The 11,462-nt window shown below is 39.8% G+C and overlaps 1 long non-coding RNA gene across 3 annotated transcripts in view; it reads right to left on the reverse strand.

Moving 5' to 3' along the window:
• The window catches only part of LOC110200357 (uncharacterized), an 89,214-nt gene that overhangs the window by 15,242 nt on the left and 62,510 nt on the right, over positions 1–11,462 (reverse strand). The window lies entirely within an intron of this gene.

Consider the following 11,462-nt stretch of genomic DNA (forward strand, 5'->3'; position numbering starts at 1 on the left):
TATGAGGAATTAAGAAATTATAAAACAAAAGCAAAAGAATAAAAAAAAATACAAGACAATGTGAAGTATCTTATTGGAAGAACACCTGACCTGGCAAATAGATCCTGTAGAGATAATTTTAAAATTCTTGGGCTACCTAAGACCCATGATTAAAAAAAGAAAAAAAAGAGGCTCTTTCATCTTTCAAGAAATTATCAGCTTCCGCTTCTGGGAGCCAGGATGGCAGAGTAAAAAGGTAGTGGCTCTCACCCTCCCCTATCAACCAATGAAAACTCAGAAAATATCGCCCCAGGAAAAAAAAAACCCTGGAACAGCTGAACTAGAAGAAAGGTGGGGAACAGCAGTGCAGCAGCCTGGCAAACAGGTCTCCCAGTGCCTCAGCAAAAATAAGGGAAGCAGCATTACAAAGGGCCCCAGGCAGATAAGCACCCTGCAGCATTCATCTGAAAGGAGCTGAAGAAAGCAACCTAGAGTCTTCCTAAAGTCCCAGCCCTGTTGATTCCAACCCAACACCAGGTAAGCTGTCAGAACCCTACAGCCTCCAACTGTCAACTAGGAGGAGATCCTGAAGCCCAGGTGGTAGAGCAGGCAAACACCAACACCTAGACCTCCAAGTGCCTAAGTGAGGGTGGGGAACCAGTGGACACCAGCTCAGAAAACCACCAGGTTCCTCAGCACTCTACTGCAAAGGAATCTCCCAGTGCATTAGCAGAAACGAGAGAGACAACACTGCAGGGGGCCCCAGGCAGATAAACACCCTGCAGCACCCATCTAAAAGGAGCTGAAGGAAGCTAAAGGAAAGGAAAAGCAGGCAACCTAGAATTGCCTGAAAATTCCAGCCTTTGTGATTCCAGCCTAACACGAGGTAAGCCGCCAGAAACCTACAGCCTCCAATTCCCAGCATAAGACGCACCAGCACACAAAGCCAGTGACTAAGACCTAGGCTCCCAACACAAGAAGCTTGGGTCAGTACCCTCTGTTCCCCAGCAGGAGAGCTCAATCTCTTTAATGGCCAGAGAATAAAGAAACCATGGGTAAAAAGAAATGTACCATAGATTCATATAATGAGAAGAGTGAAGATCAAGACAGAAATTCTAAAGAGGACAACATTGTCAAGAAACCCACATCTGCAACACCAGAAGGTAATATGAACTGGTCTGAAGACCAAAAAGCCTTCTTATAAGAGCCCAAGGAGGATTTTAAAAGTCTAATGAGGGAGGTAGAAGAGTCCTTAAAAAGTACAATTGGCCAATTGGAAAAAAGGTACACTGAAGAAAACAAGTCCTTAAAAAACACAATTGGCCAATTGAAGAAGGAAGGACAAAAACTGACAGAAGAAAACAATCTGTTAAAAACTAGAATTGGACAAATGGAAACTAACGACTCTATGAGAGAGCAACAATCAGTCAAACAGAAACAAAAAATGAAAAAGTAGATGAAAACGTAAAATACCTCATTGGTAAAACAACCGACCTGGAAAATCAGTCCAGGAGAGACAATTTAAAAATCATTGGACTGCCTGAAAATCACGATGAAAAAAGAGCCTGGACAGTATCTTTCAGGAAATCATGAAGGAAAACTGCCCTGAAGTCCTAGAACCAGAAGGTAAAATAACCACAGAAAGAACACAGCACTCACCACTGACAGAGATCCGAAATAGACAACACCAAGGAATATAATAGCAAAATTCCAAAATTACCAGATGAAAGAGAAGGTGCTGCAAGCAGCCAGAAAGAAACACTTTAAATATCATGGAACCACAGTCAGGATTACACAGGACCTTGCAGCTTCTACATTAAAAGACTGCAGGGTGTGGAACAAGATATTCCATAAGGCAAAAGAGCTTGGATTGCAGCCAAGGATCAACTACCCTGCAAAAATGAGCATGATTTCTCAAGGGAGGAGATGTATATTCAACGAAATAGGGGACTTCCAAACCTTCCTCATAAAAAGACCAGAGCTCAACAAAAAATTTGATCTTCAAGTACAAGATTCAAGAAAAACATAAAAAGGTAAATGGGACAGAAAGATACAAAATGCTGTTAATAAGGGGGGAGTGTTTATATCCCTACAAGGGAAGATGACACTTGCAACTCTTAAGAACTATATTGTTATTACACCATGTTAAAGTAGTATACATAAAGGGGGTGGATATTAGTTGACTCTGATGTAATGATAAAAAAAAATCTAATCAAGTGGGCTAAATGAATCCAGGTAAGTAGATTAGTCTGATTTTAGAAAATGTACTGAGAAAGGAGGAGGTAGACAAGAGTAAATTACATTACAGGAAAAGACACAAAATCCTATTACAGCAAAGAGAAAGAAGGGAGGGGGTGAGCATTGTTTGAACATTGGTCTCATCAGATTTGGCTCAACAAGGGAATAACATAATCAGTTAGGTATAGAAATCTAACTTGCCCTATAGGCAGTAGGAGGGAAAAGGGGAAAGAAAAGGGAGGGGGGATAGAAGGGAGGGAAGAAGCAGTAAGAGCAAAGGGGAAGAAAAGGGAAAGGGATAATAGAAGGGAGGAGAGACTGAAGGAGGAGGTGGTCAAAAGCAAAACACTAGTGGGGGGGAAGGAAAAAGGGGAAGAAAAGCACAAACGGGGGGAAAAGGATGGAAAAAAAGACACAGATAGTAATCATAACTGTGAATGTGAATGGGATGAACTCTCCCATAAAATGAAGTGGATAGCAGAATGGATTAAAAACCATAATCCTACAATATGTTGTTTACAGGAAACACATTTGAAAAAGGGTGACACATATAAGGTAAAGGTAAAAGGCTGGAGCAGAATATATTATCCTTCAGTTGAAGTAAAAAAAAGCAGGGGTAGCAATGAATGTAATGGAATACTATTGCGCTATAAGAAATGATGAACAGGCTGACTTCAGAAAAACCTGAAATGACTTGTATGGTCTAATGCTGAGTGAAGTGAGGAGAACTAAGAGAACATTGTATACAATAATAGCCACGTTGTGTGAAGACAACTATTAGTAAAGTTAACCCTTTTCAGCAATACAAGGATCTAAGACATCTCCAGAGGCCTCAAGATGGAAAAAGCTGTCCACATCCAAAGAAAGAACTATGGAAGTTGAATTGCTATCTTTTTTTTCCTCTTCTGCTGAGTTTTGTTTCTTCTTTCTGATGGTTCCTCCTATTGGTTTTAATTTTTACAACTTCACTAATGTGAAAATGTGTTTAATAGGAATGTAAATGTATAGCCTATATCAGATTGTGCGCTGTCTTGGGAAGGGTCGTGGGGAGGAAGGGGGAGAAAAATTTTAAACTCAAAAGCATATGGAAGTGATTGTTGATAAATCAAAATAAATTAATAAAATAAATTTAAAAAAATAAAAAAGAAATTGTCAAGGAAAACTGCCCTGATATTCTAGAACCAGAGGGTAAAACAGAAATTGAAAGAATCCACTGATGACCTCCTGAAAGAGATCCTAAAAGGAAAACTCCTAGGAATATTATAGCCAAATTCCGGAGTTCCTAGGTCAAGGAGAAAATATCGCAAGCAGCCGGAAAGAAACGATTCAAGTATTGTGGAAACACAATCAGGATAACACAAGATTTAGCAGCTTTTACATTAAGGGATTAGAGGGCTTTGAACATGATATTCCAGTGGTCAAAGGACCTAGGATTAAAACCAAGAATCACCTACCCAGTAAAACTGAGTGTAATCAATGAGGGGGAAAAAATTGACATTCAGTGAAATAGAGGACTTTCAAGCATGCTTGAGAAGCCACAGCTAAACAAAAAAAAAATTGACTTTCAAAGGCAAGACTCAGGAGAATCATGAAAAGGTAAACAGGAAAGAGAAATCATATGTGACTTATTAAAGTTCAACTGTTTACATTCCTACATGGAAAGATAATATTTGTAACTCATGAGACCTTTCTCAGAATTAGGATAGTTGGAGGGAATCTATATATGTATCTATATCTATATCTATAATCTATATATCTCTATCAATCTGTCTCTATCTATAGACAGGGCACAGGGTTGAGTTGAATGTGAAGGAATATCTAAAAAATAAAATTAAAGAGTGAGAAAGGATTATACTGGGAGAAGGAGAAAGGGAGAGGTAGAATCAGGTAAATTATCTCACATAGAACAGAAAAAGCTTTTACGGTGAAGGGGAAGTGGAGGAAGGTGAGAGGCAATGAGTGAATCTTATTCTCATTAGATTTGGCTTAAGGAGGGAATAACATACAGAATCAATTGGGTATGGAAATCTATCCTACCCTACAGGAAGACAGGGGGGAAGGGGATAAGAGGGGGGATGATAGAAGGGAGGGCAGATTGGGGGAGGGCATAATCTGAAGTAAACACTTTTTAGGAGGTACAAGATTGAAGGAGAGAATAGAATAAACAGTGGGGGGTGGGGGGAAGGAAAGGATAGAGGGAAATATAGTTAGTTTTCCACAACATGACAATTATGAAAGTGTTTTGCATGACTACACATGTATAACCTATATCGAGCCTTCTTGGTGAGGGTGAGTGGGGAGGGAGGAAGGGAGAGAATTTAGAACTCATTTAAAAATAAATGTTAAAAATTGTTTTTACATTCAACTGGGAAATAAGATACATAGGCAATGGGTTATAGAAATCTATCTAACCCACAAGAAAATAAAAGGGGAAAGGGATAAGAGAAGGCGGGGGAGTGGTGATTAAAGGGAGAGCAGACTGGGGAAACAGGTATTCAGAATGCATGCTGTCTTGGGGTGGGAGGAGGAAAGAGATGAGAAAATTTGGAACTCAAAATCTTGTGGAAGTGAAAGTTGAAAACTAAAAATAAATTAATCAATTTAATCAATTTAAATTTCTTTTTGAAATTAAAAAAAAAAAGAAATAATATCTAGTTAGCTGGCCTTGGGACATTTTCTAGGAGGAGCATAAGTCAATCAGAGAGAAAGATCAGAGCTAAGTAAGAGACAGACCTCATTCCATGATCTCCCGCCTCAGTCTAGGCAGCAGCCCCCAGGCTTGGATTTCACTATCTGGCCTGGTAAAATAATTCCCTTCCCTAGTAGCCCAGCTTCCCCCTTCTCCAGGAAGCCTCCTCTCATCACTTCGATTGAACTCTCTCCTCACATTTTCTTAGAATACTTTGGGTCTCTCCTTTGTATTGATCACATTCTACTTGTGCCATGCTCCTTTATTTAATTGTAATATATGATATACGGTGTTGCAAAAGTCTTAGTTCACTTCTAACCTATTAAAGTTTAAACTGCACTAATATTTTTGGGATACCCTGTATTAAGTGTCTTGCCAAGGCTATATACTAAATATACATTGAATTAAAAAAAAAAAAAAGAAAAAGTTTAAAGCATCACAGGTGGAAATAGACAGTAAAACTATACTGCGAGGGACTCCTACCTTGCTCTCAGAACTAGATAAATCTAACCATATAATAAATGGGAAAGAAGTTAAGGTAACGAATAGAATTTGAGAAAAGGTAGATATTACAAACTAGAGAAAATTGAATGGGAATATAAAGAACACTTTTTATCCAGTTGTACATGGCAACTTTACAAAAATTGACACTTATTAAGGCATAAAATCCTCATAACTACATGTAGAAAAGTAGAAATATTAACTGTATTATTTTCAGGTTACAATGCAATAAAAATTCAATAAAGATTAATAATACTGAAAGTAAGAAAACCAGTAAACTAATAAATAAAACTAGGAGCTGCTTGAATGGGGAAAAGACAATAAAATAAATAAATAAATAGTTAATTTGATTTAAAAAAAAAAGGAAAGAAGCAAACCAAAGTACCAGTATCAATAAAGAAAGGAGTGAATTTACCACTAATGAAAATGAAATTAAAGTAATTATAAGATATTTTGCCCAATTATATGCCAATAAATCTTACAATCTAAGTGAAATAGATGAATATTTACATAAATATAAGTTGTCAAGATCAACAGAAAGAGAAATAGAATGCTCAAATAATTCCCCTTCAGGAAAAGGAATTGAGGGGGCAGAGCCAAGACGGCAGAGTAAAAGCTGTGACTTACTTGAGCTCTCCCCCAAACCCCTCCAAATACCTATAAAAAATGGCTCTAAACAAATTCTAAAGCAGCAGAACCCACAAAAAGACAAAGTGAAACAAATTTCCAGCCCAAGATAACCTGGATGGTTGATCAGGAAGGTATATCATGCCAGGCTGGCAGAGGAAGGCAGTTCAGTGTGTGGGCACGCAGTCCACAGCGAATCTGGAGCAGGACTCAGAGGACCAAATCACAGGCAGCTATGGTGGTTTCCAGACTTCTCAACCCATAAATGCCAAAGACAACTTAGAAGGTCAGTGGAAAAAGTCTGCTTCTGCAGTGAGAGACAAGCACAGGGTCCCAGCCCCATTCCCTGAGCTTGGCCCCAGGGTAGTGGCTGCCTCCTGAGCTTCTGGCCCACAGACAGAGGAGGAATCTAGTGGCTGGTCAGAGGGGGATTGCAGGGATCTCTCTGCTGGTGCAGGATTCTCTTGCTTTGCCTGTGCTTGGATCTAGGTCACAGTTCTGGGTGGCGGTCCTGGGGCAAGGAGGAGCACTGGCTCAGTGGAGCTTATAGTGGCTGTGAAGAGAAATCCACCTCACAGTTACAAGACAGAAAAGAGTGCTTGTGGCCACTCATAGACCAGAGTACAGGACAGGAAAGGAGTAAAACACCTCACCCTTGATCACACCACCTTGGAAGAACTGAAAATTTACAGGTCCCTAGAAGTATCCCTGAAAATAGGTGCACAAAACCCTCAAAGCTCTCCACGCTGCAAACAGACCCCTACCTTAACAAAGAGTTCATAACTAAAGTAATTGGCCTGTATCATGAGCAAGCAGCACAAAAAGAGTCAGACTATATTATCTTAATTTGGTGACAAAGAAGATCAAAACATACAACCATAAGAAGACAACGAAGCCAAAGCTCCTACATCCAAAGCCTCCAAGAAAAATATGAATTGGTCCCAGGCCATGGAAGAGCTCAAAAAGGATTTTGAGAAGCAAGTAAGAGAAGTAGAGGAAAAACTGAGAGTGATGCTAAAGGACACCTAACCCAAATGGCGAAAGAGATTCAAAAAGCCAATGAGGAGAAGAATAACATAAAAAGAAAAATTGGCCAAATGGAAAAGGCTGTCCAAAAGATTACTGAAGAAAATACTTCCTTAAAAATTAGAGTGGAGCAATTGGAACCTAGTGACTTTATGAGAAATCAATACACTGTAAAACAAATCCAAAAGGATGAAAAATTAGAAAACAATGTGAAATATCTCATTGGAAAAACAACTGACCTGGAAAATAGATCCAGGAGAGGGAACTTAAAAATTATTGGACTATCTGAAAGCCATGATCAAAATCAGCTTAGACATCATCTTTCAAGAAATTATCAAGGAAAACTGCCCTGATATTTTAGAACCAGAGGGCAAAACAGAAATTGAAAGAATCCACTGATCACCTCCTAAAACAGATCCCCAAAGGAAAACTCCTAGGAATATTGTAGCCAAATTCCAGAATTTCCAGGTCAAGGAGAAAATATTGCAGGCAGCCAGAAAGAAACAATTCAAGTATTGTGGAAACACAATCAGGATAACACAAGATTTAGCAGCTTCTATATTAAGGGAACGGAAGGCATGGAGTATGATATTCCAGAGAGCAAAGGAGATAGGATTACAACCAAGAATCACCTACCCAGCAAAACTGAGTATAATCCTTCAGGGGAAAAAATAGTCATTCAATGAAATAGGGGAATTTCAAGCATTCCTGAGGAAAAGACCAGACCTGAATATAAAATTTGACTTTCAAATACAAGACTCAAGTGAAACACAGAAGAGGTAAACAGAAAAGAGAAATCATAAGAGACATATTAAGGTTGAACTGTTTACATTCCTGCATGGAAAGATGATATTTGTAACTCATGAGTCCTTTGTCAGTCTTAGGGTAGTGGGAGGGAAAAAAATTATATGTATGTATAGATAGATAGATACATAGAGGGCAAAGGGTGAGTTGAAGATGAAGGGGTGATATCTAGAAAATAAAATTAAGGGGGTGAGAGAAGATTATACTGGGAGAAGGAGAAAGGGAGAGGAAGAATGGGGTAAATTATCTCACATGAAACAGACAAGAAAAGGCTTTTACAGTGGAGGGGAAATAGGGGAAAGTGAGAGGGAATGAGTAAATCTTATTCTCATAGGATTTGGCTTAAGAAGGGAATAACATACACAATTGGGCACCCTACAGGAAAATGAGGGGGGAAGAGGACAAGAGAGCAGAGGGTTGATAGAGGGGAGGGAGATTGAGGGAGGGGATAATCAGAAGCAAACACTTCTGAGGAGGGACAGGGTCAAAAGAGAGAATAGAATAAATGGGGGGTAGAATACGATGAAGGGAAATACACTTAGTTTTTCACAACATGACTACTATGGAAGTGTTTTGCATGACTACACATCTATAACCTGTATCGAGATGATTGCCTTTTCAATGAGGGTGGGTGGGGAGGGAGGAAGGGAGAAAATTTGTGACTCAAAGTTTTAAAAACACGTTAAAAAAATTTTTTTAAGTATTAGGATAAAAAAAAAAAAAAGAAATTGAACAAGGCACAAATGAGCTCCCTAAGAAAAAATCCCCAGGTCAGATGGATTCACAAGTACATGCTATCAAATATTTAAAGAACAATTAATCACAATATTTTATAAACTGTATGGATAGAAGGAGTCCTACCAAATTCTTTTTATGAGACAAATATGGTACTGATAACGTAAACCAAGAAGAGTAAAAATAGAAGAAAAAGAGACAAACTTCCCCCAATGAATATTGATGCAAACATTTTAAATAAAATACTAGGAAGGAAATTAAAGCAATATATCACAAAGATCCTACACTATGAGCAGGTAGGATTTACGCCAGGAATCCAAGGCTGGTTCAATATTAAGAAAACTATCAGCATAATTGACCAGATCAATAACAAAAACAACAGAAATCATATGATTATATCAATAAATGTAGAGAAAAGCTTTTTAAAAAGTACAACACCATGTTGCCCTGATGCCCATCTTCCTGAGTCGTTATATGTGCCAGACACAGAAATACTTGATCCAGAGTATAGAGCAGGCCCAGAATGAGTTAATGATGAAGCCTGCCTTGAGCTGACATAATTTGCTACTTGTACCCCTAGCTGGACTCTCAGTGTGTGCTTGAGAGCTGAACCAGTTACAAGACAGGTGCTGGTCAGTCTGCACCAGAATGATAAACTATATGTGCAGCTGGGACCCTTGGAGACAAGCAAGCCACCATAACTCCATAGGCTAGCAGTTCCCAAGGGAAAAGAATGCTGCTTTTACCATACTACTTGCATGTGCTCCTCTTCCCTTTCTCCTCCTGTTCAGGGTGGGGACTAGTTCTTTCCCCTACCCTATAGCTCCTTTCCTCCTCCCATAACACTCCCATTTGGGAGGAGATTGTCCCGTACTTCTCCCATGCGACTTGCCCTTTTGTAACTCATATGAGGTCAAGTTTCTGGCAGCATTGCAAACTTCTTCATACTTGGTATAAGAAGTTCCACGTGCATGTTCATTTGTCTTGTAATAAATCCAGTTTCTATGCATGTCCCATGCAGTCATGATTTCTGATTAACAACCCATTCCTATTAAAAATGCCAGAAAGTATGAAAATCAATAGAGCATTTCTTAAAATGATTAGTGTTTATTTAAAACCAAGAGCAAGCATTATCTGTAAAAGGGATAAATTTGAAGCCTTCCCAGTAATATCAGGAGTGAAGCAAAGATGTTCATTACTACCACTATTATTCAATAATGTATTAGAAATGCTAGCTATAGCAATAAAACAAGAAAAAGACAGTGGAGTTAGAATGGGAACGAGGAAACAAAACTACACACTCTTTGCAGGTGATATGATAATATACTTACAGCACCCTAGAAAATCAACTAAAAAACTAGCTGAAACAAAAGAACTTCAACAAAGTTGCAGTATATAAAATGAACCCACCTAAATCATCAACATTTCTTTTTTTTTCCAGAATATAAATTTAATGGTAGTAGCAAGGATCATGTCAATGCTGGGACCTTACAGAACCACTCACCCTCCTCCTACCATCTTATGAGGGAACTGAGGTCCAGAGAGGCCTACAATCACACAGAGAACAACAAAGCTAGGATTCAAAGTCATATCTTCTGCCTCCAAATTCAGTGCTCTTCCCCTTACACAAGAGTGCCTCCACTACCCACCTTAAGGAATCCTGTGATGGCACATAGATGAAGAATGGGACAGATATATTAGGGACATGAGATAGAGGGAAAATGATCTCTCCTTTCTAGGTCAGGGAAAAGATCTGGGGACCACCCATCAGTCTACCACCCCTCCCACTTCTCTTTACTGGGGAAGTGCCCAGCCCAGTGCCCCATGTCCATCAACCCCCACCCCTCCCAAGCTGTGCTGCGACATGAATCAGCTCTTACAGCTTGTTAAAGCTGTATCTCTTGTTTTCATGCCCTCACCCCAGGAAACACCAAGTTACAGCTTTTCTAGCTCTCCTCAGCAGGGAGCCAGGGTCCTCACTTTATAAACACCCCCATGCCTGCAAGAGCAGAGGGCATAGAATGATGTGAGACAAGAGCCCAGGGGAGACAGACTAGAGGGGAGATAGAGAAGTAGAAGAGACAAGACAACACGTCCTGAGAGTAAAGCAGGGCCTGTAAAAGTTAGCCCTGCAGGAATGGCACTGAGGCGGTGGGCTGGGAGGAGCAGAGGGACCCCAAGAAGCTGGGGAACCATCTGCTTGGTGATTTCACTCCTCTTGCAACTGCAAGGAGCTCACAGCAAATGCTACTTCCAAGATCAAGGTAAAAAGGACAGAAGAGGGGAGAGTAGGGAAACAGGAAACTGGGGGGCTTGAGGGGAAATAATCTGAGCCCAATCCTTAGCACAAGTATACTTCCTTCTTATTTATGGAAGGATGCTCCCTTTTCCCTTCTTTCCCACTCCTTTCCTGCCTACCCCCCCCAAAAAAAAACAGAGTATTGTAATTCTCCTCCCACTCCAGGCCAAAGCTCTTCTCGTAAGGCACACTATTCCTACTAACTTTCCTCATTCCTCCTTAGGAATAGTTTACCCTGTGTGAATCCTAGCTCCAAAGCAACTATTTCCACCTGCACCTGCATACACCCCATTGGTGCTGCTGCAATATGTAAGTGATTTGGGGTTACTATGATGTGCCTGACCAGGAATGGGAGAGGAAGGACTAGAAGGAGGGAAATGACTAGGGATGACATAGAATTAATGAGACGTGACAAAAGGGATTAAGGCATGGAGAAAAGGAAGAATATATTGTATTGGGAAGGGGAGAGGGAGTAAGTACAGAATAGGAGAATGTCCAGGGTGGAAGTCATGTCCTATTCTTGCTTTAAAACAAGGGCTCCTGGAATAGAGTGGTTTGACTGGA

Source organism: Phascolarctos cinereus, unplaced genomic scaffold (genome assembly GCF_003287225.1).
Source record: "Phascolarctos cinereus isolate Bilbo 61053 unplaced genomic scaffold, phaCin_HiC Scaffold_8;HRSCAF=390, whole genome shotgun sequence".
Classification (NCBI taxonomy): Eukaryota; Metazoa; Chordata; class Mammalia; order Diprotodontia; family Phascolarctidae; genus Phascolarctos; species Phascolarctos cinereus.